This window comes from Varroa jacobsoni, unplaced genomic scaffold (assembly GCF_002532875.2).
Source record: "Varroa jacobsoni isolate VJ856 unplaced genomic scaffold, vjacob_1.0 scaffold_1474, whole genome shotgun sequence".
NCBI lineage: Eukaryota > Metazoa > Arthropoda > Arachnida > Mesostigmata > Varroidae > Varroa > Varroa jacobsoni.
In genome coordinates, this window is record NW_019214376.1 from 220,412 (window position 1) to 242,918 (window position 22,507).

Below are 22,507 nucleotides of genomic sequence, written 5' to 3' on the forward strand. Positions count from 1 at the left end.
GCAATAACATAAACGAATACACGCTTTTACATAAATAACAGTGATATGCTATGGCACGGTCGAAATTGGTTGTTACTCCACTCCCCCAGATTAGGAAATATTTCGACCCTGGTACTTGACAGAAAATCTAATTTAACAAAACAGTCTAAAAATGCATTTGCAACCTGGGTTTAAAAGTCGTTCAATTAGCCATAGACTTCGAAGCACCGGACTTACTTATATGAAAGCATACCTAGCGGAAAGGTACATACCAGACCGCAAACCCTGATGTTGCTTAAGATGAATCGCTACGAGAAGGTTGATTCAAACGTTAGGAGCACAGTAGACGGCACATAAAACAGCTTAACTTAGAGCCCCATCTAACTTACAGAGATAACTAATAGAGTCCCACTGCAAGCAGGGCTGTCGTATGCTGGCTTAACACCTCGGAAAGTTAGAAAACAGAACCAATTTCACTATAGACTTAAAATAATGACAATTCTATCATGAGGGGCTTTCGCAACGGCTCAATGTACAGCGCTTGCCTTTATTTAGGTTAATACGAAAGCTCAGATCGAAACAGACACCCATATATAAATAAACGTAAACTCTTTTATTAAAAACTTCATGTCCATTAAATATCGAAACGAATAACTTTCTAAAGTATGTAAGTACGAGCAACACTGAGTAGCCACACGACTTACTATTCCCATAATTTGTTTTAATAGGTTTTTATTAGAACAGCGGTAAATAATTAGAATACAAAATTCCTATCATGCAAGTTGTTAACCTGCTGCGGACACTGCGCTATCAGTTGTGAGCCATTTTGTAATCAAAGACCCTTAGCCAACGAACATCGTCGACAAAGTTTCTCAAAGGAGTCGAATTTTCTACAAAAAAAAAAACACTACATGAAACAGACCTTATTGCTTACATCGTTGCTCCTAAGCACAAACAGCTCATATAGACGATTCACGATGTGCTTCACGGGAGTGCCAAGATATTAGTAAAAAAAAAAAAAGAATGCAGTGTTGAAGGTCAACTCGAAATATGGGATATTGATAGCATAGGACTATTCCGTCTCACTATTTTCCTTTAATAAAACGCCAACGTTCTTTCCAGACAGGGTAGTCCATCCACCCATCAGCGGTTCCGCTATTCACAATTAGCTATATCGTTATTTATATCTATGCAGAAGGCAAAATTAATCAGTGAAAGCTAAGAAATAAAGTAATGTTTGATCGGTACGCGATAAAACTGAAGTCTAGCCTAACACTCAGCTCGAGTATCTGTGTTTTTTCCCGGGACCAATCATTGTCTATCTATCACTTAACACAGTTCCTGCAACAAACAGAAAACTATTTTTCTCTACTTACTCATACACGTTCATAGAATATATATTTGACTACTAACTGAAAGTGAACGTTCGACAGAAAAATGGCGATTTCGATTGAATTAACCTAAAAATTTGAACTTTTCAAATAACTCCGAAGGGTCAAATAAGTATTGAAAAAAAAATATATACCTGATCCAAAATATTGTCTCCAAAAAGCAAACTTGCCCGTGGAAATAAAATACTAAGCTAAATAATTAGAAATAAATCTGGATTCCCGTTTTTGAGCAGAAAGAAAAACTATTCTCGGAGTCTTATGTTTTGCACAGCTTAGAGCTACATGAATAGCTTTTACAAGTTTTATTAGAACAAGAGAGAAATAACTAGCTTATTCAGTGCCTTTTACTGACTACACCTGCCAGGGAACTGAACACGAATACTAAGAAATGAAATAACTTACCTACGTTAAAACTTGACACATATTCATCCGGAGAAGTTGGATACGCTGTAACAATAATCTGCTAAGCGAGAGGCTTTGTCCGAGAATGATGTAATACACCGCGAAGTTAAGCTTTTATCGAAAAAAACAGCTCAGCAAATAATAAGATGCTGAGGTACATAAAATGCTAGATTCGATCAAGCTAAGCTCATCAACGTTGTACCTGGTATCAGAAGAGCCGGACAGCGAATTTTTACGAGCAGATTTAAACTTTAATCAATATAATTCACCCGCAGTCGTGTCGACAATGCCCCGGGTTAAATACAAATGGAAGCTAGCCATTGATATACTGCGCTAGATACGGGAACTAATTAAGCGTTATGAGGTCGCTCTCTAGTTTTCTACAAAGCTGATACTCAGTTTGAACTATTAGCAGCATCTCGTTTGCGCTCTAGCTACAATCTAAATGGTACAGGCGGAAAGGGGACCATGCAAATAGGCCAGTGTCATACCTCAAATTCTGCTGAACTTATAGAGCACTTTACCATTTCACGAATCGTGCCATTGTGTGCTGGTGCACGCCATGAATAACGTCTATGATACATGGAAAGCTAACAGTTGAATTCTCCATGTCTGAAATATTACGCTGCCTGAAATAGGAAAGACAAATCGCACTTGAAAAATGTGTCCCTTGTCGTTGAATAGGTCTGTTTAGTGTTTGCTTACGATATGGACGCCTACCGACAGGTTGGAGTGAAGCCTTCCTGAGCGTTATACCCAAGGGAGAAGGCAACTTGTTAGACCCATCTTCACAAAGGTCGATAGGGTAAAAAGCTGCTGCTGCTGCTGCTCCTGCTATAAACTTTTAGCTCATCTCGTCATACATCGGCTGGCGAGGTCCCTAAAAGCTTGTTTGTGTTCCGGTTGAACTACATAGAATCCGCAGAGGACGTTTCAGTTTCAGAACATGTGGCACAGTCTCTGATAAGATATACAGTGGTTGTCGCAGACTAAACCAGTGACTGTTGGATTTTAAAATGTTTTGTACAATTTCTCGAACCCAAAAATTTAATAATGAAGTTTGCAAAACACAAAATCCCATGCTGCATTTATCGTGGGCGATATTATACGAAAACTAGGCAAGTATTGACGATGGAAAGGACCAGATGGAGCAGTTTCTCCAATAAACTAGCATTGCATAGGGTCACCCTATGTCATTCTTTTTACCGCTGAATGACTTGCCGTCACTCTTTTTTTAGCATCCAACGGAATAGGTAAAACGTTGCCTTACGTCGACCGCCTAGTCATTTTATGAGGAGTCGAGTATATGTCTTTTCGGCAAATTTTCGCGAGGCTGTTGTCCTGCCTGAAGAAGGCTGGACTCTTGATAAACGTGCACAAAATAGAAGCCATGAAGTTTGCACTGCTTCCGAAACGCTCCGCATAAATAGAACAACCTTGACGTACGTCAATAGCTTAGAGTACCTGAGGTGATCTTTTCCACGAACGGCGGAAGCTTTGTAAAGGACATCACGGACAAAGTGTAGTGAGCGACGTTTGCGAGTGAGCCATAGGTAGGCCTTCGAAATAAACGTGACTTCTATTGCTTCCTACGAAATCCCAAAGTGTTGGGTAACACATCTGATCGAAGCAGTTCCAAGGATTTAACCAGAACAAACCTTCATTGGGAAGGGGCGCTGTAGGCCTACATCGTTCATCGTTAAACAGATACGTGGACTCCTTATACGATACAAAACTATCGGGGAGTATCTATAGCTAGCGGATATCGATTACATGCTCCTCGCATCGTCATTATAATGAACTATATGACAATTTGATATCGTTGGTCCTATCCTATAGATAACGGGCGGAAGTTTTCAGAAAAACAAAATGTAAAATCAGTAATTTTACATGTAGACTACTATTTAAATGACTAAACGATTCCGAGGTATCATTTCATTGTCAAAGACGATCTATGATCATCTGCGAGTTAAATATTCATATCAGCCAACATAGTCAACCTGTGACCTTTACCTACGACATGAAATCACAACAATTTCCTGTACTAAACAATGACGTCTCTACTTCAGGATGTACCTCAATAATCTTCAGAACGCAGAGCATCTGCTTCAAACATAATTAATAACAACAACAATAGTAATAACGATACACTGAGCCTACGTAAGACAGTAATTTGTCATGCCTTGATGTTTCCTTTTGTTTATTGCAAGGGTTTATAGTTGTTGTATGCTCGGGTCAACTTTAGGTAGATGGAAACAACTCGATCGCGTAGTGGGTAACGTATATTTTTTGCCTGCTAATCTTAATGCCACATTGTAGCCTAGGGCGTTTGAATCTGGGCCAGTCGTTTGAATGTCACGGTGACTTGAGAGATGGAGAGGTGGAGACAAGTTTCGTATATAACTGCCGTACAATTGCCCAGTTAAGACTCGATTGAATTTTGAAGAGTAGCACTGCTTAAATGTACGGGCAAGCGTAAGTGCTTGCTGCTAATATGATACAGGTACAGATAGGTTCGTAAATAGAGAATAAGCTATTGGTGGCCCGTTAGTTGCGTAAGCCAATTATCTTAGGAGGTCATTCAGTGTATAGAACCTACACCATGGTGTTTCTGCAGTCATAGTCGCAATATAATCATTTTCAAGTCAAATAAACGCATTGCTAAATGGCACATTGTGACCTCAATGAAAATTTAGCGACGCAACTTCGTTAACGTTCCGCTACGCAGTGACTTTTACGCTCCACAGATGCTGTCGACTTTGCAGTCGGCTAGGAGCAAATCAGGCCTTTTGTGGGTAAAGGGTGGCAATAGCAACAAGATATTAGGATAGAGTGTCTATTTTAACGGTAATCACAAATCGTCTGTGCAGCATTGTGTTAGGTTTCTAACTGTTTCCTTTGTCTCATCCGGCCTTTTAACGATTGATTTAACAGTACCCTGAGCTTTCTCACGGGCATCCATGGACGGCGCCAGTATCCAGTGATGGTGTCTCAGTTGTTCATTCCTTTCTCGAGGACATATTGCTGATGGCATATAACTAGATCGCCTATGGCCATAAGGGCTGTGCCTGTGTGTCCTTGGAAGCCGAGCAGACGTGTCCATAAACGGACGGTAGTGATGGCTGGCGATTAGTGGAAGGATTAGTGCTCCGACGAAGCGAACCGAGGTCGGTTAGTAGCATTCATGATCGAATAGTGGTAACTATAATCGCAGCAATCACGAGTGTATGGCCACAGTTAGAGGCCGGCTAGTATCTGGTTCTGCGGCCACCGATAGCTGAAGACAAAAGGGCAGTCGGATTTTCTCGTCTAACTTATTGTACTGCGCGTGCACGCATGGACGTTCACTAAAGTCCGAGTTCAACTGCTGTAACCTATGCGCACAACCGTAATACTAAGTACGAATCGGAGGAAAATTGATCAAGAAAAGCACAGGGTCTTAGTAAGCAGAATGGAATATTAGAACGAAACACAACGAGGTTAAATGAAAACCAATAGTAATGCTTCAAATATAATCCAGATCGCTCAGAACTATCATCAAATCGAGTATGGCCACCGTTAGGCGTCTTATAATGTCAACTGACGTATTCAACGTCGCATGCAGTTACAACTATAATTACTTAACGATTTGCGAAGAAAAATTGTTTCCCTGCAAACTAAGCCATTTGGGGTAGTGTCCATAATGTATGATATTGATACTTATATCTAGCACCTTCTTTAAATGTTCTAATTGTCCAGATTTTCGACGATCAAAATGAGTTTAATAATAATAATAGACACAACTTTGATTTCGAAACTATTGCTATTAGAAGGAATAGTATATGAATACATATTGCTGGACCCTATAATACCTTCACTTCTGTAATATGTATTGAATTTTTAAACAGTAAAATCTGAACCCTGAAATATGTACCATACAAAAGTTGAAAAAATTAAACGATTTTTTATTCGAAGCTGCCCCCAGAGGAGGATGACCAACCAGCTAATCAGAAGCTACTCATATCGTCACCGCTATGGAGGACCGATACTGAGTCTGTGACAACCCTTCGTCGCCGCCGAGCAAATAATTGTAGAAGATCATAATCAGCTATCGTTAGAGAATGTGCGCGTATCGTACGCCGCCTCTATCACAACGGCATCTGCTTCTACAGTTTTTTTCGAGTGATCGCTTTCCGTGCAGCATTAGCTTCCTCAAAAACAACCTTCTCCAAAGGGGTGGGCGTTTTCCGTTGATCTTGTTTTGCTCTGCTTTTATCAAAACATGTCGTTTCAGATAATCTTTGTTCTTATTTCTGCTCTACGTCATACAGTCGGAATAAGGAGTGAAAGCGGCTCCTGGTGAGATAGGAGGGGTACAAAACCCGCTATTTTAGCGTCATTTTTGCCCTGATCCCTTCTCGTGAGCTTCTCTAGTTGGCTTCAATTCTTACTATCCCATCGTCGATACTCGTTTTCTGAGAAAATTCTTAGGATGTACCGCGTGGCCTATCGTTGCCGCCGGAGAGACATCGCTTATCGAATCACCTTATGTGCGTCCATGAAGCAACCAGATATGTCTGCAACAGCTGCTTCGAAATCGTTCGGTGCGTATAGTCAGGGTTCGTTTATGAAAATTTACTTCGTTCAAAAGTAAACAGTTCTTCACAGCAGTCTTTCCTGACTAAATACGAAAACTCGTGATGTATATGTATCATTTAGCAATCTAATTTTTCTTTTTACATGAGCAAATAAGGTAGCTTCCTTTATGCACGTAATTCTATAGCAAAGTGTTCAGTACGATCGAGTTCAACATAAACAAGGGCAATCGAGGTCATGCCTAATTAATGATAGTACTTCAACAAATTACAATTAGGCGCCTTCGCGCACTACTTCAAATACCGGTGAACCATAAGTCCGTAATATAGTCCCGTGTTATTGGTATTATTTCAATGTGAGAACGATACATTTTACAGACTATTGGACTGGATGGAAGGTGGATAGATTATTATATGAAGCTGGCTATTTTCGCTATGTGTTAGTGCGTATTTTAACAGAGGTCAGTTTGGTGAATACAGCGATCTTAATTGTGTACTTGAAAGGTTACCAAAATCCCTAAGGAAAGCCAAAAACGATATTCGGACCTTCACGAGAAGGGTCTCTGCGTAAGCATCAACGTAGGAAGCACTATAATATTGTCATATGATTAATCTAGATTTCAACTATGGCCTGTAAAGCCGATATAACCAACTTTTTCTAGCCTAATCAAATTAATTCCTTATTCTTGGACAAATACGTTACTGTTAATCTGTGCTAAGCATTTGGCACAAGTGGGAACTGTGAAACATCTGTATATGCTGCTATCCAATTAGAATTATATTTGGCGCGAGAAAACATAAACAAGTTTTGTGGGTGGCCATTTGCTTTGAGAAGGCGGTAAAGCTTAGTCAGCAACAATACTTTTCGGCACCGACATTTATTTTGCCGTCAAAGGTCAAAATTTACGAGAAAAATAAGCACCTGGCCTAGAAAATAGATGTATCACTTTTTTTCTTGTCAATTCTAAGCGTATGCTACCGTTGGCGGTCGCTAGTTTGGGCATTCTTTATGATGCCTACGAATAAATAGCCTGAAATGGTTATAATAATAAGAGAGCAATTTCTCTCCAAATCCCGTTCAGATATTTGACCGAATAAAAAATATTGCTGCCCAAAGCTAAAGCTTATTTAAGTAGCATTTCGATAGGCCCATTGGCGTTTGGGCAGTGCAAACGACCAAGCAGAGCTTTAGGTTTCCAGATTAAATGTAAGCAACATCATAAAAATCACGAAAAAAAAGGCATGATAAAATAAAACATTATAAAAAAAAATATTTCATCACTTGACCAATAACTAATAGTTATACCGCTTCTACCAACTGAACTCAAAACTGAATTCAAGATGACCCTTACCTTTTCAATTGAAACAGTTACTTTTCTTACGAAATAAGCTATTTACTCAAATAATATTTGTCTATTATTTCAGATTTCGATTTATAGCGGCAAAATATTTTTGTTTTGTGGTCCTATTGGCCAAAACGCTTTATTCACTGGAAACCACCAGCTCTTAGAAGATAAACTCTCAATTTGGATAGCAATTTGTGTTGAAAAACAATTTGGCTTTTAAATATAGAGCTGAAAAAAAAAAAAAAATATATATATATATATATATATATATATATATAATCTAATGCCGTCAACGGGGAGGGAGACGCACTAGGGAATTTTCTAAGAAACAGTGCGTATGTCGAAGAATTTCTAAGTATGGAGTGCGTCCACCGCTAATGGGCACTTTAATAGCCGTATAAATACACACGATTTAGCACGTCTAGACAAATGTAGATACGCAATACTTGACTAACCTGAAAATCGTTTGTTCAAAATAGAGTTGATTTTTCAATAGGCTGTTAATTAAGAGTAAGTAATCAATATTTCGAAAAGTACTCTGCAAGCTTTGTGACGAAGTGTAGATAGGAAGCGACCGCTACTAACAGTAGCATTATCTCTTGCCTAAAAACTATTCAAGCCTGTATTGCACGCGATACGAAATAAATCTCCTTTTATTCAAATATTTTTGCTTAACACTATTTACTACCATGACCTCCCAACAAACGCGGTGCTACTCATACTATAAACCAATTACTAGCGAAATTTCCTTCACTGTAACAATTACACAATTTTCTTACAGGAGTTAAAAGCTAGCTATACGTATATCAGTTAGGGGATCGCTTTAAATGTTTATCTCTGCAAACGGCCCTACCAATATATATATAGGTGCATTCCCAGCTGTCAGGTAACATTTATTTTCTATATTTGAGAACTTTTATACGCAACTAGAATTTTCAAAACATGAAACCTAGTCAAATTAAAGGTTTCGTACTGAATTCATGCTCCGCTTTGTCATGCACTCACCTTATATCTTGTTCAGTTTAATATGGTTATACTCCTTCATATTCATATAACCGTATCATATATTGCTGGATAAATTTAACTATATCAGCAAATACGGCCAGCTCGGCAACGAAAGTTTTGGCAAAACTTTAGACCACCAACAGGGTAGATGATACGAGCTGGTATTCTTTAAGGCCTAACGAAAACCTAATCCTTACTAATGTTTTCACGTACGTTGGAAGAACTGAATAAAGCTACTTACGGGTGTGGTCACTTCTCAGATACTACTCTAGCATAAGCTGAACTATACAATTTCCAGAGAGGAAAATCAGCAGTGGCGAACCGTGTGGTGACCTAGCGGCTGCCAGCAGCATTAGTATGTAAAGACGCTCCGGAAGGAAGCTGTTGGCCGTCCAGGCGAACGCGCATTGTGTTACCACTGGACATACCAATGCCATGAAGCCAAAAAAAAAAACCCATAATTCACTGCGGGTGCCGCTTCCAACATTACTAAACACGAATCGCTAGCGAACACCCCACCGAGTAACGAATCCTCATTTTGTAGAACATTAAATCATTTTATCGGTGAAATAGAGAACGGCATCAGATTCAGGCTGCAATGAAGTGTTACGCTGAGTAAGCACTGAAAGAAATGCTAGTTACTAGAACTTCGGTCGGATGAAATCTAATTCTTAAGCAAATTTGACAATCGATGTCCCTTTTGCTTTTTTTTTTTTTTTTTTTTTTTTTTTTTTATATATAGAGGGAGTGTATCAATTTTTATTTATATTTTTAGGCTTTCTGTGCTCGTTTGCCTGACCGAATATTGAGCGACTATTAAAAAAATCAAAATAATACCTTTGATTTAGGAGACAGGACAGAAAATCGCCTAGAAGAATTCAGAACTTATCGTCCAGTGTGCATTTATATTTTGCCTTAAACCTATGAGATATAAACTGGATGTATGCTACGTTAAGGACCAGAAATAACTACAATATGAAATTGACAGTTTGGCATATTGGTGACACATTTGGCGTTACATAGGGCAGTACCCCTAGGACAATAGTTCTAAGACGATATAAAGCTAACGGTTATGTCGCTATAGATGATGAACAGTTACTTTCCGAATATATTGATCATCATAACTACCTAACGTCCGCTTTGATGCTGCTGATGGAGAGGTGACCAAAAGAGGGTAACCATGCATCTTACTTAAGTCACATAACGATACGAGGCGATTATTATAACATAGGACACCGCGTGCATCTAGGTTTACATACAACACTTATAGGTTTAGAAAAGCAATCTGAGTACCCGCGAGCTACACACGCCTAACAGAACTGCACATTATGTCCTTGCAATCTCCTCCAGTTGAATGGATGGATTCCTTAACTTGCTACCTCAAGTACGAAATAGTAAAAGTGACAAACATCGGCGTATTATAGTTCCAATACAGGCGGCTAATGCATAGTAAAAAGAAAATTAGTTCAACGTACCGCCAGTATTCAAACACTTGAGGCAGAAAAAAAACTATATATATATATATATATATAATTTTTGTAAATGTTTTGTTATACTCTTTAGTCGTTCGGTTTCAGCCATTATGCCTGATATAATCGTTCCTCGACTATTTGTTTTCAGATTGAAAACAATTTAAACACGCTATATGTTTAAAGGACAACAAAATAGTGTGTTCAATATTACGCCTATACTTGGAAAATGCAATTCTCGTACATACATACTGAGACAGGATTAGCATGTACCTCAATTGTAGTGTCGCACGGCCTATCATAGGCAAAGTTACTGTGAGACAATATTGCATTTTATTAACGTGTTCCCTCGAATCCGTTTGAGGACATCTATCGACGCAATTTTTAATTATACTCTCATATAAAAGGCGCTACACGGACTACCATCGTTCCAGTTGCGCGTCGTAAACGAGGTCAGCGTTTCGTACCTAGCCCATAATTACCAACGTTTGGTCCAACTGTTTGACAAAGCTGCATTTTTCTTCATAAACGAACATCAAGTCATAGGCCGGAACGAACTAACAAAGAAAAGTAGCACAGACTTCCTTTACGATGTTTACGTAATCGAAACTGATTTATTGCTGTCTGAGGAGCAAGCAATGATGTTCTTAAGACGAAATAATTCTCACGGGTAGTATAACATGAGGAAATTTGAATTCGTAGATCAACAGACATCTCATGAGTATCAGGCTGGACCAAATAGGCCTTGCCTATCCTCTTGTGAAATAGCTTCGTGGAACTTAGGTTTACCACCAAACAAAAATATTTTTAATTTCAAGCCTGATTAATATAGGCTCTATAGCACGTAGAACATATTGTACCATGATCCCTATCACCATTACTGTTAGTCACCTATAAACTGACACATAGGCGGCCTAGCAACAGGCCAGTGTTGAGGCGAGCCGACTTGTCTACCGTATATTCAAAAGTGATCCAGATTAATCGTGGACATTGATCCCAAGCACAGCAGCCTTCCACGTTCTCGCCTCATCGCCGCAAGAGTTTCTAATAATGATCTAATAGGAATCCAGAGGATGGTGCGAATCTAAACCGCAATACCGCCACTCAGGTCGCAGGTACGTTTAGGCATTAGTGCACCTGAATAGGCAAATTCTGTTCGTGACTTAGAAACATGTATCCTTTGCTTAATGTCGACGTATGTATCTGTATTTCTGTGATTCGGGTACTTCGCAAAGTTTTATGTACACATATTTCATAGAGTTATAAACCATAAAAGGCTGAGTAAAGGACGTTGCTGAATTAGATAAATTAAAAAGTAAACATATTCCCGTAGTTTTCCGTTTTTGAGGTGTCTCGTTCCGACATTAAATATGTCCAGCAAACAGCTGAAATGGCGCCATTTCTTAACCCATTCGATATGCTTCTGGGACACCATCTATGGGTACGTGGCGGAGTTTATAAACATATATTTTAATGTTCTTCTTCTGGCCAAGGGGTGTTTTTGCAATATGGAGCATTGACACGTATCTGCTGCGTGTTCTGTTTCCATTTTCGTATTGCAGTTATTCACAATTACAAGTCCATATCGATAATGACACTTTCATTAACTGACTACCAACGATATACAAAACACAACAAAAATCTAGTGTGACATGAGATTGTTTGGCCAGAATCTTAGCAACACGAAAGAATTTTTTTGCCATCTTGCCGCTTTAAAACACGTTACGCATCTTTAATCTGTCTGGAGTTTTCGTTGCAGAATTATTACTTCCACCACTATATAAGCTAACATTAAGATCAATATTTCTTTACACATATTTCTACCTTCAACCCCATAAATTTACATGGGACAACCCCCATTGCTTCTAATAAGGTTACCAAACCTCGTAATAGTACATTGCGTAAATGACTGAGCTTTGAAATCGGTAACTTAAAACGGTAACTTAAAAAAAAATCCTTAACAATAAAGAGAATATAGTTGAAACCAAATTCTTCATCAGCTAGTAGCTTCGAGAATTATCAAAGCAAAAGGTACGGTCGCCTTGTAATTTTTCTATTCATTCAACTTTTTGTATATGAGAAGACTATGAATTGTTTGAGTACTATTAAATATTCATTAGATATCTACTACCACATAGCTAATCTTGCATATATAAGATAGCGTGGTTTAGATATTATCGATGCTACAATACTTCGTTGGAAAGAAATGGAAAACTACTTCAAAACAAAGGCGTATTGCTTATTTGTTTTATAGATTCTTTTGAGCCCTATCTTATCCTTCGCATAACGTTACGGGAGAAAGAAAACATAATCGTTGCTCGGTGTCACCTCAGAGATCGTCCGGTCTGCAAATATGGTCTCAAGCAGATTGATTGTGTCCCATGAAATGTATTAACTTGGTTGAAACAAAAAATGGTTTGGGTCTTGATTACAGTTCAAAATGCGTTACAAATTGGTCGTAGATAAGCTGAGATAATGCGCATGGCGTTGTGTTGAGGCCTTTGGACCGGGATATTATACACTGTTCGCTAGCAAAGTTGTGATTTGTTCATCCGATTTGCAGTTGCACTGTTCTCATCAGATAAGCCAGTTCCTTTATATTTGCTGACCAAGCCTCTCAGTGTTACCTTCTTCAACAAGAAATGTCGTTCGTGTCACCGTAGTCGACTTTCCATTTCAATAAAAAGTGTTTCCCGACCGTGGCGTTGATTGACAATAGCTATAGGGTGGCTTTCAAGCTACTTGACGATGCAGCATCGGGCACTGAAAAGAAGCCAGTCGTTGCAAAATTATGACTGTGCCTGTGAATCAGACACCAGAACGATCTAACCGCTATGCGTGAATTGGAAACGGTCCACATTCTCTTTTCAGGGATTTCACAATGACCTAGAGGCTTAAAGTTGAATCGGCCTTATCAGTTCCATACTTTTCAATCTTGAGGAGCTCATTTCGCTGTAAGCTATGGCGGTGAAGCCGTCGAGGTGCAGAGTCGGTACCCGGTTAAACTAGCGATGTGCCGTCTGACGTCATTGACGATCTTCTTACGCCAGTACACGTATTTCTATCTGTTTTTGAACAATGTCAGCAACAGCAGCCAATGTTTCGACTGGCCTCCGAAACGAAGTAACAACAAACTTTTTTCTTACGAAAGTTACGACTATCGATCGTCAAGGTGAACTGCCTAACTTACATTCTTGTGTAAAGGGACTCAATTCGGCAATTCAGTGTAACATTCTATCAGGTGACAAAGCGGCACTATATATACAATATAGACATCATTCCACTCAATCAATTTTACCAATATCAATGAAAGCGATAACATGAGCGTCAATGTGCTACAATATTGAAACATCTACAGACACTCTCTACGATAGAGTAACAAGCGAAAAAAGGACGTAGGTCTTAGGTGCTAGCGTGGAATAGGGAAACTTGACTCGATAATAAAACGAGGGCCGACAGCCATGAAATTTTGAACGACAGACAACCCACAAGCGAAGATCTAGTATTCAATAATATAACGATAAGATGACACAGGTTTGTCGAAACCGATATACTAAAAGTCCTTTGGATACGGCGTAGAGCTAGCAAGGACAACAATTCTGCGTTGCATTGAACTCTTTCTTTTTTTTTTTAATAAATATAGTTCTTAAGCTCACGTAAGCGTTTCAGCCCTCACAGACAATGGCTCGTTCTTCCACGATTCATGGCCATCTTAAAACATGATTGAAGTGGTCAGGTCAAGGATATATTTCTGTCACCTTCAACCGTTATTTTCTAACGCACTGTTTTTACAATGCTTGTTTCCAAACATAAGTTAATTTGTTATTAGACGGTTTCACGGCGGTTTTCTTAAATTACTAATTACATTGGACACGAAAAACAAAGCAAATACGAACGATAACGTAACTTCCAGCCCTTGAGTTGAACAGAAACCATGGAAACTCCTAAATCGAATCGTCTCCGATCGGAATCCCTGTCATTCTGCGAGTTACCATGAACCCGGCAACGCAGCAATTTCTTATAGCATGACTTTTTGATACCAGATAGAGCCAATTTAATACAGCTTGCTCTCGGTTTACTATATGTGTGGATATGTTAAAAACAGATACACTTTTCTATGCCTTCTAAAATTGCGGAAATCATAAAGCGTATAGAGTTTTTGTTTATTTGTGCATTGAGTTGACATGCCGGCTTTGCTGGCGTATTTTTGTTTGTCGCGCACCAACTGCAGGCACCCGCGCATAAGCAGAGCGTGATACTCCTTCTGAAGGGCTTTCGATTTTAACCTTCAATTTCAGTTGACTTCATCAGGAGATACTGCTTTTCTATTTCGTCTGTTTCAACCTAAAGGCTATATCGCGTTCAGCGACAATGCAGCCATAGAATATATTGCCAATAAGGCTAGAGTGATACATCCAACCAGTTAACGAGTAATCATTTCCAAAACCTGACTGATAACGAGGAAAGTCCAGAATCTAAAACAGTAAGCAATGGGACCACGACGAAAAAATATCGCGCAAGCTGACTGAAAGGGGAAACCAAAAATGGTAAAGATTTGGATATTCTGTAATTTTTTTTAATATTTCCAGCGTGTTGCTTAACACATTCTAAACAGGTAGCACGACATGGATAACACAATTTAAAATCATCATCAGTGCATTACTTTACGCGGAAACTTAGCTAGTGAACCGTTAACAGCTGTAACTAATTATCTTAAAATTAGTGAAACAATTCAAGTAAGCAGGATTTATTGACTATATATCGTGTATACAATGTTATACTAAAGATTCATTGTCCGGTATTGGTAATGTAATAGCGTACACTATAGAATGAAGGCCGAAGTAAATTTTTTGGGCGATGTTAAGGAGACAGATCATCAGTGATTTATATTGGAAAAATCAACTATTTTTACTGAAAACAAGAAATGTGTATCTTAATGTGTGTTGCTGAAAACATAAGAAGCCAAATTAATATTTTGTTATATATATATATATAATTTGTTAATACATAAATAATATATAAAATAAATAAATTGTTATAATAAATAAAATAGGTTTGACTATAATAGTTTCAGCCAACTAATTAATATTTAGGTTACGTGCGTTATAACTCGGATTGATCGCCAATCCAGTAGCATTTTGATAGTTTATTCTGGTGGATTCAGATTCTCTATGGATGGTCTTGATTCGGCCGCTCCTCCTGGTTTTTATACCATCATTAGGGTAAGTATTTCAGTGTACAATTCGAGTAACATTTATTCGTACATAAAAGTTTCGAACGGTGCACATGTCAAGGCCTCTATGCCTTTTATATCATTTTCTAAAATAATAGTCATTTTGTGTATTGGTATTACTCCTTAACAGCAAGCAGGGACATTGTTTTTCAAAACGATAAATTATACTCATATTTGAGCAAAAAGCACCTTAAATGCCCCCAACTCTTTGTTGCTTTCCTTGGTCGACCTCCATATGGGTCGACGAATCCTCACACTATTAAGTGGCAGCCTGCTGCTGATGCGCCTCTAACTGCTGTATACAAACCCTACCGCTATAAAAAGCCGAACGCTCGTAATAGCAGGCCTCTCCAGTTGTAACATTGTCGGCTACGGTTCAGTGACTATTAAGGCATATGCGCACAAGGCGCAAATCAGGAAAGAGGGACCAAAAGAGAAACCGAGTGTCCGATGGACACGCTAGCTTGGCGAGCAAGCTTAGTCGTCACGATACATTTCGAACTGTCTTCAGTCTTTTGTTACCGTCGCTCGCAATTTATTCACCCTAAGCGCGTATCACTCGCTCCTCCGGCCAGTGGCATCGTCGTCTGCGCTCTCGCTTTTAGCTTCTTAGTTACCGCTAGTTTTTTAAGCCCTTCGCAAGGCATTTTGTTTTCTATCTCGTTCTCCGCTAGAACAGCGTCCGCTGGACGACTTCCCCATACTCCACAAAAATCGTGATAGCTATGTAATAACGTAGTAATACGGTGGCGTGTAGTGTCGTTCTACGTATGCCGATAACAACCCGAAGCAAAACCATTTCGCCGTTAAGAAAAATATCACTCTAGGGTTACAGGCGCAACCGTGCTTCAGATTTCTACAGAGCAGCAATGAAGCGAATACATTCTGAGGAACCATGCTTAGCTACACGTTTTGAAGGCTGTGGTATATCACCCTGTACATATATGGTAGTACCATCTACAGATAAAATTACAGAGACCTGGTAGCGCAGTCACGGTTATGAACTCTATCACTTCGGCTCCGAAACATGAGGTAGTACTACGGGGGTTATCCTGGAGAGAGCCCGCACCACAACTAAATCCGGTTTCAGCACCCATCGCCTAACGTGGGCTTCGGCTACATTGTAGAGCGACAGTCCCGTTTCGAAGTCCTATACGTCATGTTACTTTCTATCGCTTGTTGGCTATTCCGTCCGATGAGTCAGTGAGTGATACTCGCACCTTTTACGTATAGTGAGACCTACAAGACGTGTTGCTTATGGCAATGGTTACGGTTATTATCATTACCGTGCAAGTGTTGTTTCATACATAGCAATCGATAGTCTTCACACGAATGCGCTTGCTATGTTTTTCTTTCTGAAAAAGGCGCGAATACGAAAAATTGATTGACCCATGTCAGCATTAGTCTACAGAGTACCTTACCAGGTTAATTGCGGGATTGCCATAACATAGTCTACATTGCCAACCAATATCCACCTAACGGAGCGGTTGGTTTTAGCGTTCAGTTTGCGGATAGCATTGTATATTGTAACAATAATAATATATCAAAAGTAATTTACATCAAGTGGCACTTAGAGCAGTATTTGGTATTCGGCGTTTTGGCTTTCGTTCAGGCAACTAAATAAGACGTACCTATCTGGAATAGCGATCTTTGTTTCCGAATTCATAACTTGTGTAAATAAGTTATGACATGTAAATGTCATGAATCATGTCGCCAACAAAAACAGATCGAACAATTTGACGATTAATTGAATAGGCTACCTCTTTCGACACCCCAGTATACCATTTCTCTACGTAAAGGGTGTTGTTATTCGTCCTATCGAAAGGATTCGCTCCTCTGACTGCCCGTTAAGCGTAAATTCACACTTTCTAGCCTAGTGCCGGCCCGTATAGTTCAAGCTTTACGTGTGTAGCGATTCTAGGAGACTGTTGGCTCCCAGAGGAAAACGAACTGTCTGTCTATGCCCTGCCCTGGGTCGAACCTGGACCATAACGTGCCCTTAAGATTAGCGTTACCCACTAAGTTGTCACGGGAACAGGCAAGTGCCAGTCGGAAACAGTTTACTGAGAGCAACCAAAAAGGGTCTATCACGGTTCCAACTGGCCGGTTTGTCGATATAGCTTCAGGTGCACAATAGCTTAAAGCGATCGATTGCAAAAGAGTACAGTCTATAGAAGTTCCCTTGGGTCAGTAGCCTGGAAAGCAGCTCTAGAGACCTAAGGTATCAAATGTAGAGGCGTGGATGAAGGAACAGTATAGACGCCATCTACAATTCCCAAAGGATCAGATTGATAGTGAAAGCCACGCAGAATGCATGCATATGTTGATTAAGCATTTGTATGTTTTTGCCTTATCAAAAGGTTACCGCGAATATCAACTAAGTGACATACAACCGTTCTGCATTCACTTGAACCAGAATCGTACACGCCTCTCTATATTTCCAGGCTCGCATCATGCTATTAATTAAGAATCCTTTTCTAAAATACAAACGGGGTAAAATAAACTAGATTGTATTAACTGAAAGCAATTATTAAGTTTTGATTAGAACTTTTTTCTTTTTTTTTTTTTGCTACTTTAATATCCATTCTGGTTCACAAGATTACAGTATACATTGATATGGTCTTCGACAAGAGTATCGTTCGATTATTTAAAAAAAAAAGTTGTTTCTGCACTCTAATATCTTTTAATAATATTGGTACCTGCTATTCGGCTGCTGTTTGTTTATATTAGATAAGTGATAAGCCGTTAGTCGGTTAGATCCTGAATTTCCCTTAAAGCTTATGGAACTCAGTGGTTCGTAACGACACAGCCATTAACTATCCGGAGTTATACACTAAGTTCAGTTGGGATTCATACGTTCCTGCAAAAATTCAAATCTGTTATTGTACAAAGTTGGACGAGTTCATCTAAATCAAGGCAGCAAAATACGTACTTGCAAAGCATTGTCTACGCGTGTTCAGGATACAACGGTAACGAACACAACGATTAGCTAGAACAACACTCACACTGTTATTTTTTTTTGGTAAAATAACATTTTGAAAAAGGTGCAATATTATTAAACTAGAACTGAGATAAAATTGATCAATACCAGTATTGTATTTACGTTGTTGCGCAGACGCCAAGGCCTATGTGATTATAATTGTGGTTAAAAATCTGCTACGATAATCTGGCGATATAATAGTGGCAGTAGTGAGAATGGTGGCACAATCTGGCGAAAAATTAACTTAAAGCCAATGTACGGCTGCAATAGCCTATGTTGCCTGCTTGGTGGTCTGATGCAAGTATCTACACACTAGAGCTTTATAGATTCTATTATGTTGATAGGGCTTGAAGTAATAAGTTCAAGAGAACCGTAACGAAAGTTCATGTTAAACAATCAGGATCAGTGAACTACTCTTACACTGAGTACATATACAAAATTCGTGCCATTTGTGAGGTAGGACTACCGATATCTGAATCTGACGAGGGAGCAGATACTGCAGTGATTCATAAATCGACTAGTTTCTAGTTATGATCTTATGAAATGGGTGAGAAATTAACAATTTCTATTTAATCCGCATGTTACAGTTAGAGGCTCTTTATCATCCAGCACACTTACCGATTTAAATGCTAGCACAAGGTCGAAATGATCTTTCAAGACTCTCGTCCCCAGACATCTCCGACAGCGACACACATTGTGATTTAAAAGGCAGAACATCACAGACAGCAATGGCGTATACTTCGATTAAAAATAAAAGAACTTAAAAAGTTCGAAGAGTCGAAGGTTACGTTATCTAGACGTTTTCATACTGAACGACCTAAAGTATTAGAAAGTTATTATTATAGGTCGTATGCCCGTATGATGGAGTAGTAAGACATAGAATAAAAAATAGGATCCGCTTCAAACTATTTGATTAGAAACACACTAAAGGAGAAACGAGGCTATATGGGACAGGGCCTATATGGACCACTCCGTTCTTTCCAGTAAAGCAACGTTCACTTGGAATTTCAGTACTCATTTTCGGGTGTAAACAACTCAAAAACTTAGTACAATTTGTGTTACTGTATTTTCTTTTTAACTAAACATAAAAGATGGAACTGTATCGGGAAACTAAATCATTCTTTAAATTTTATCAAATCAAACAATAAAAAAGCAAACGAATCACCCCATTTTTTACGGCAATTTTGGCTACCTCAAAGGTATATTTTAACGGCAAGTTGAAAGAAAATTATATTCTTTAAAAATCATCATATTGAATAGTATTGCATGACTACTTTGGGTGCTATATAAGCCAAACTAAGATAGATCTATGTAAGCCATCACATTTCGACCAGATGCCGTCGTTGCACATTTCATAAAGTAACTAAAAGCACTAACTTGTCCCAGAGTATAACTTTACAGAATGCGTATTTATATGTTGACATGTCAAGTAAAACTAGGGCAACGTATTCTCGCGTTCGCAGTACTGCATGCCGTTGTTATCATCAACATGTCAGATTTAGTGGTTTTTACAAAAAATTAACGATTTTGTTAACATAATGCATCGTTCGAACAAGACATTATTGTCAACGTATGCCTCACACTGCGGATAATCGCGATCAAAAACTGAAATGATTAATTATCTATAGCAGCATCCGGCACCACCAAAATATTTCTACCCACTTGGTTGCGGTTAAATTGGCTTTGTAGAACATTTTGCTCTATATCGTTATCGTTTTTCTAACCAATTTTCTCGCAACTCGTACTTAGGTTATATGAATTTCAAGTGGATCTGTTGCGTGCCAAACTTGACAGTAAATTACCACGATGGTCTTCGCTAGTAATAATCGCTGGCCTTTCTAGGAAAAATAGCATTTCCCCTTTAATTGTGTTGAATATTTGACTTATTTGTGCGAAATTATTTAAGATTCGTATAACCTTATCTCTGACCCTTATAAGCCCACCTTTTGGGGCTATGTGGGCAACGATTCTTTTTTTTTATTCTTCAATTAACATTATCAGGAAACCAAATGAAGTTTAGGTTTCATAATAGATAGGTCTGGGGCGAATATGCGGATATATTTTTTTCGTTCCCGTGGCATTGGCTATTTTCAACGATGGCTTTAAGAAAATTTGGTCCATGTAACCTCTTTTTCTTATATAAGACCTTATATATAACTTATTTATCGAAAGATTAGTATAAAAAATAAATAAAGCTACCGCAAATATTTTTTTTATTCAATCACACCTGTTGTGTGGTGTATGCTAACTTTTATGGTCGAAAGTCTAATTGTCCGAGGCATCGGATCGCCGAATACCTTTATTTTTAAAGAGCAGGTACAGGCTGTCAGAGTTCATACCCAACGTTCCTGCTTTGAAATTTTCGCTTACTTCATCGCGGTAGTATCCGTAATTGAAACCAAATCAGAATGTGGATAAACGCTTGCATGCTATACACCACTGGAACTAATTAGATAAAGAAGATCTATCTACTAATCAACCCATAATCGTAAGTAGTTTAGCATCGCCACCTAAAGTAGAAGATGAAATCTGGTTTTACCACTGATTTTTTTTATTGAAAAAAAATCTATATACTGTGACGCCGCCTATATATACCCGAATGGACCGACCTTAAATTTAGATAGAAATTAATTGAAAGTCGCTATGGTTTAATAAACGTTGCTGAATGCATATACTACTTTTAAAAATTTTTTTTATAGTAATCATTATGTGCTAAATGGCGTTTTTCGCAACCTAGTGTCACAAAAGGTGTTATAGTCGGCCACTTCTCGCATGTATTGTACCTCGTTGTAGTTCCCGTCGATTGCCTAACCTGCATACCTTCGACAGAGCTGCATAGCTAAGTTGGCTTGTTCTAGTTTAGAACAAAAATAGATCCTAACAAATTAAACCACCAGATTCTCTCAGAAACAGTTAGATACCAAGACTAACAGAAGAAGTCGTAAGACCTGTCCCTTCTCTGTAGTCCTCCCTCGTCCTTTTCTTCATTCCTGGTCCTAAACGGTTCTGGCAGCTTAATGGCACAGAGCGGGCTTAGAGGCCATTTTTTCTTTGCGTCACTACCAGGTGGCCAAATCGTTGACAGACCCCAAGGAACTGAGTAAACTGCAGAAGACTAGAAACGATGGGGAAAAGAAGGCAAAGTGGCAGATAATGCCCTTATTACAATTCACACGCTGCGATCCTTCGTATTTTTCTTCCTTCGTCCTCCGTCCTTATTTGTTCACTCCTCGACCTCTGCCGCTCGTTCTTTCGTGGTCTGTGGTCCGAGGGCCCTCTTTCTTTCTCGAAGAGGGAGAGAAAAGGGGAAAGCTGACTAACAATTCAAGTTAGCTACCAATTCATGTTTACTATGTTATGAAGGTGACTAGCTTGGTAGCTAGTCAGGCTGGTTGATCTGGGTCGTGTACACACATGAGGATAACACGGTTATTATTGCTATCTATAAGCTTTGGACATTGTTTCGTGTTATTTTGACTTTTCTCAGTATTACTGGGCAGTAGCCTCAGTGTATACACTTCTCCGCAGCGCTACCATAAGTGTTATGCATGGCAAGGCTACAAAAGAGATTTAATTGGTCAGATCTAGCGAATAGCCCTTTGGAAATAGTTGACCTTCGAAGGTTTCGTTACCTACTTTGCTCTTCTGAAATTCCTTAGATAGCATCATTCAATTTTCTGTTCTATTTGAGGAAGTTCTGTCAACCTATTAGCTAAGCATCGCTGTCTTTTTTTACAGGCATCCCTTTACGTAGAATCCGTACAGTTAAGGCATACAAGGCAGAGAAAAATGCGTTCACAGCATTCGGTTACTCATTGGTGATCTGCTTTTGAATCAAGTCAAAGTTTTCCGATATTGGATCAAATACCACTTGTATTTGACAGTGATGCAAATAAAATCCTTTTAAGTTCTTTATTACTAGAAAAATTTTATTCATTTACATCCTTTAACATTTTTGTAAAAAGGAAAAAGCAACCTCAGTCTAACGGGTAAAGTCTAATATTAAGAACCGCTACTTGCTGTACAGACCTTTGTAAGGAGTAATTGTTGGCGTCTATTTCTGAATTCAGGCGGGCAAATATCATTTTACAGTTTGATTATTTATTACATTTAATAAGGTAGCAAGAG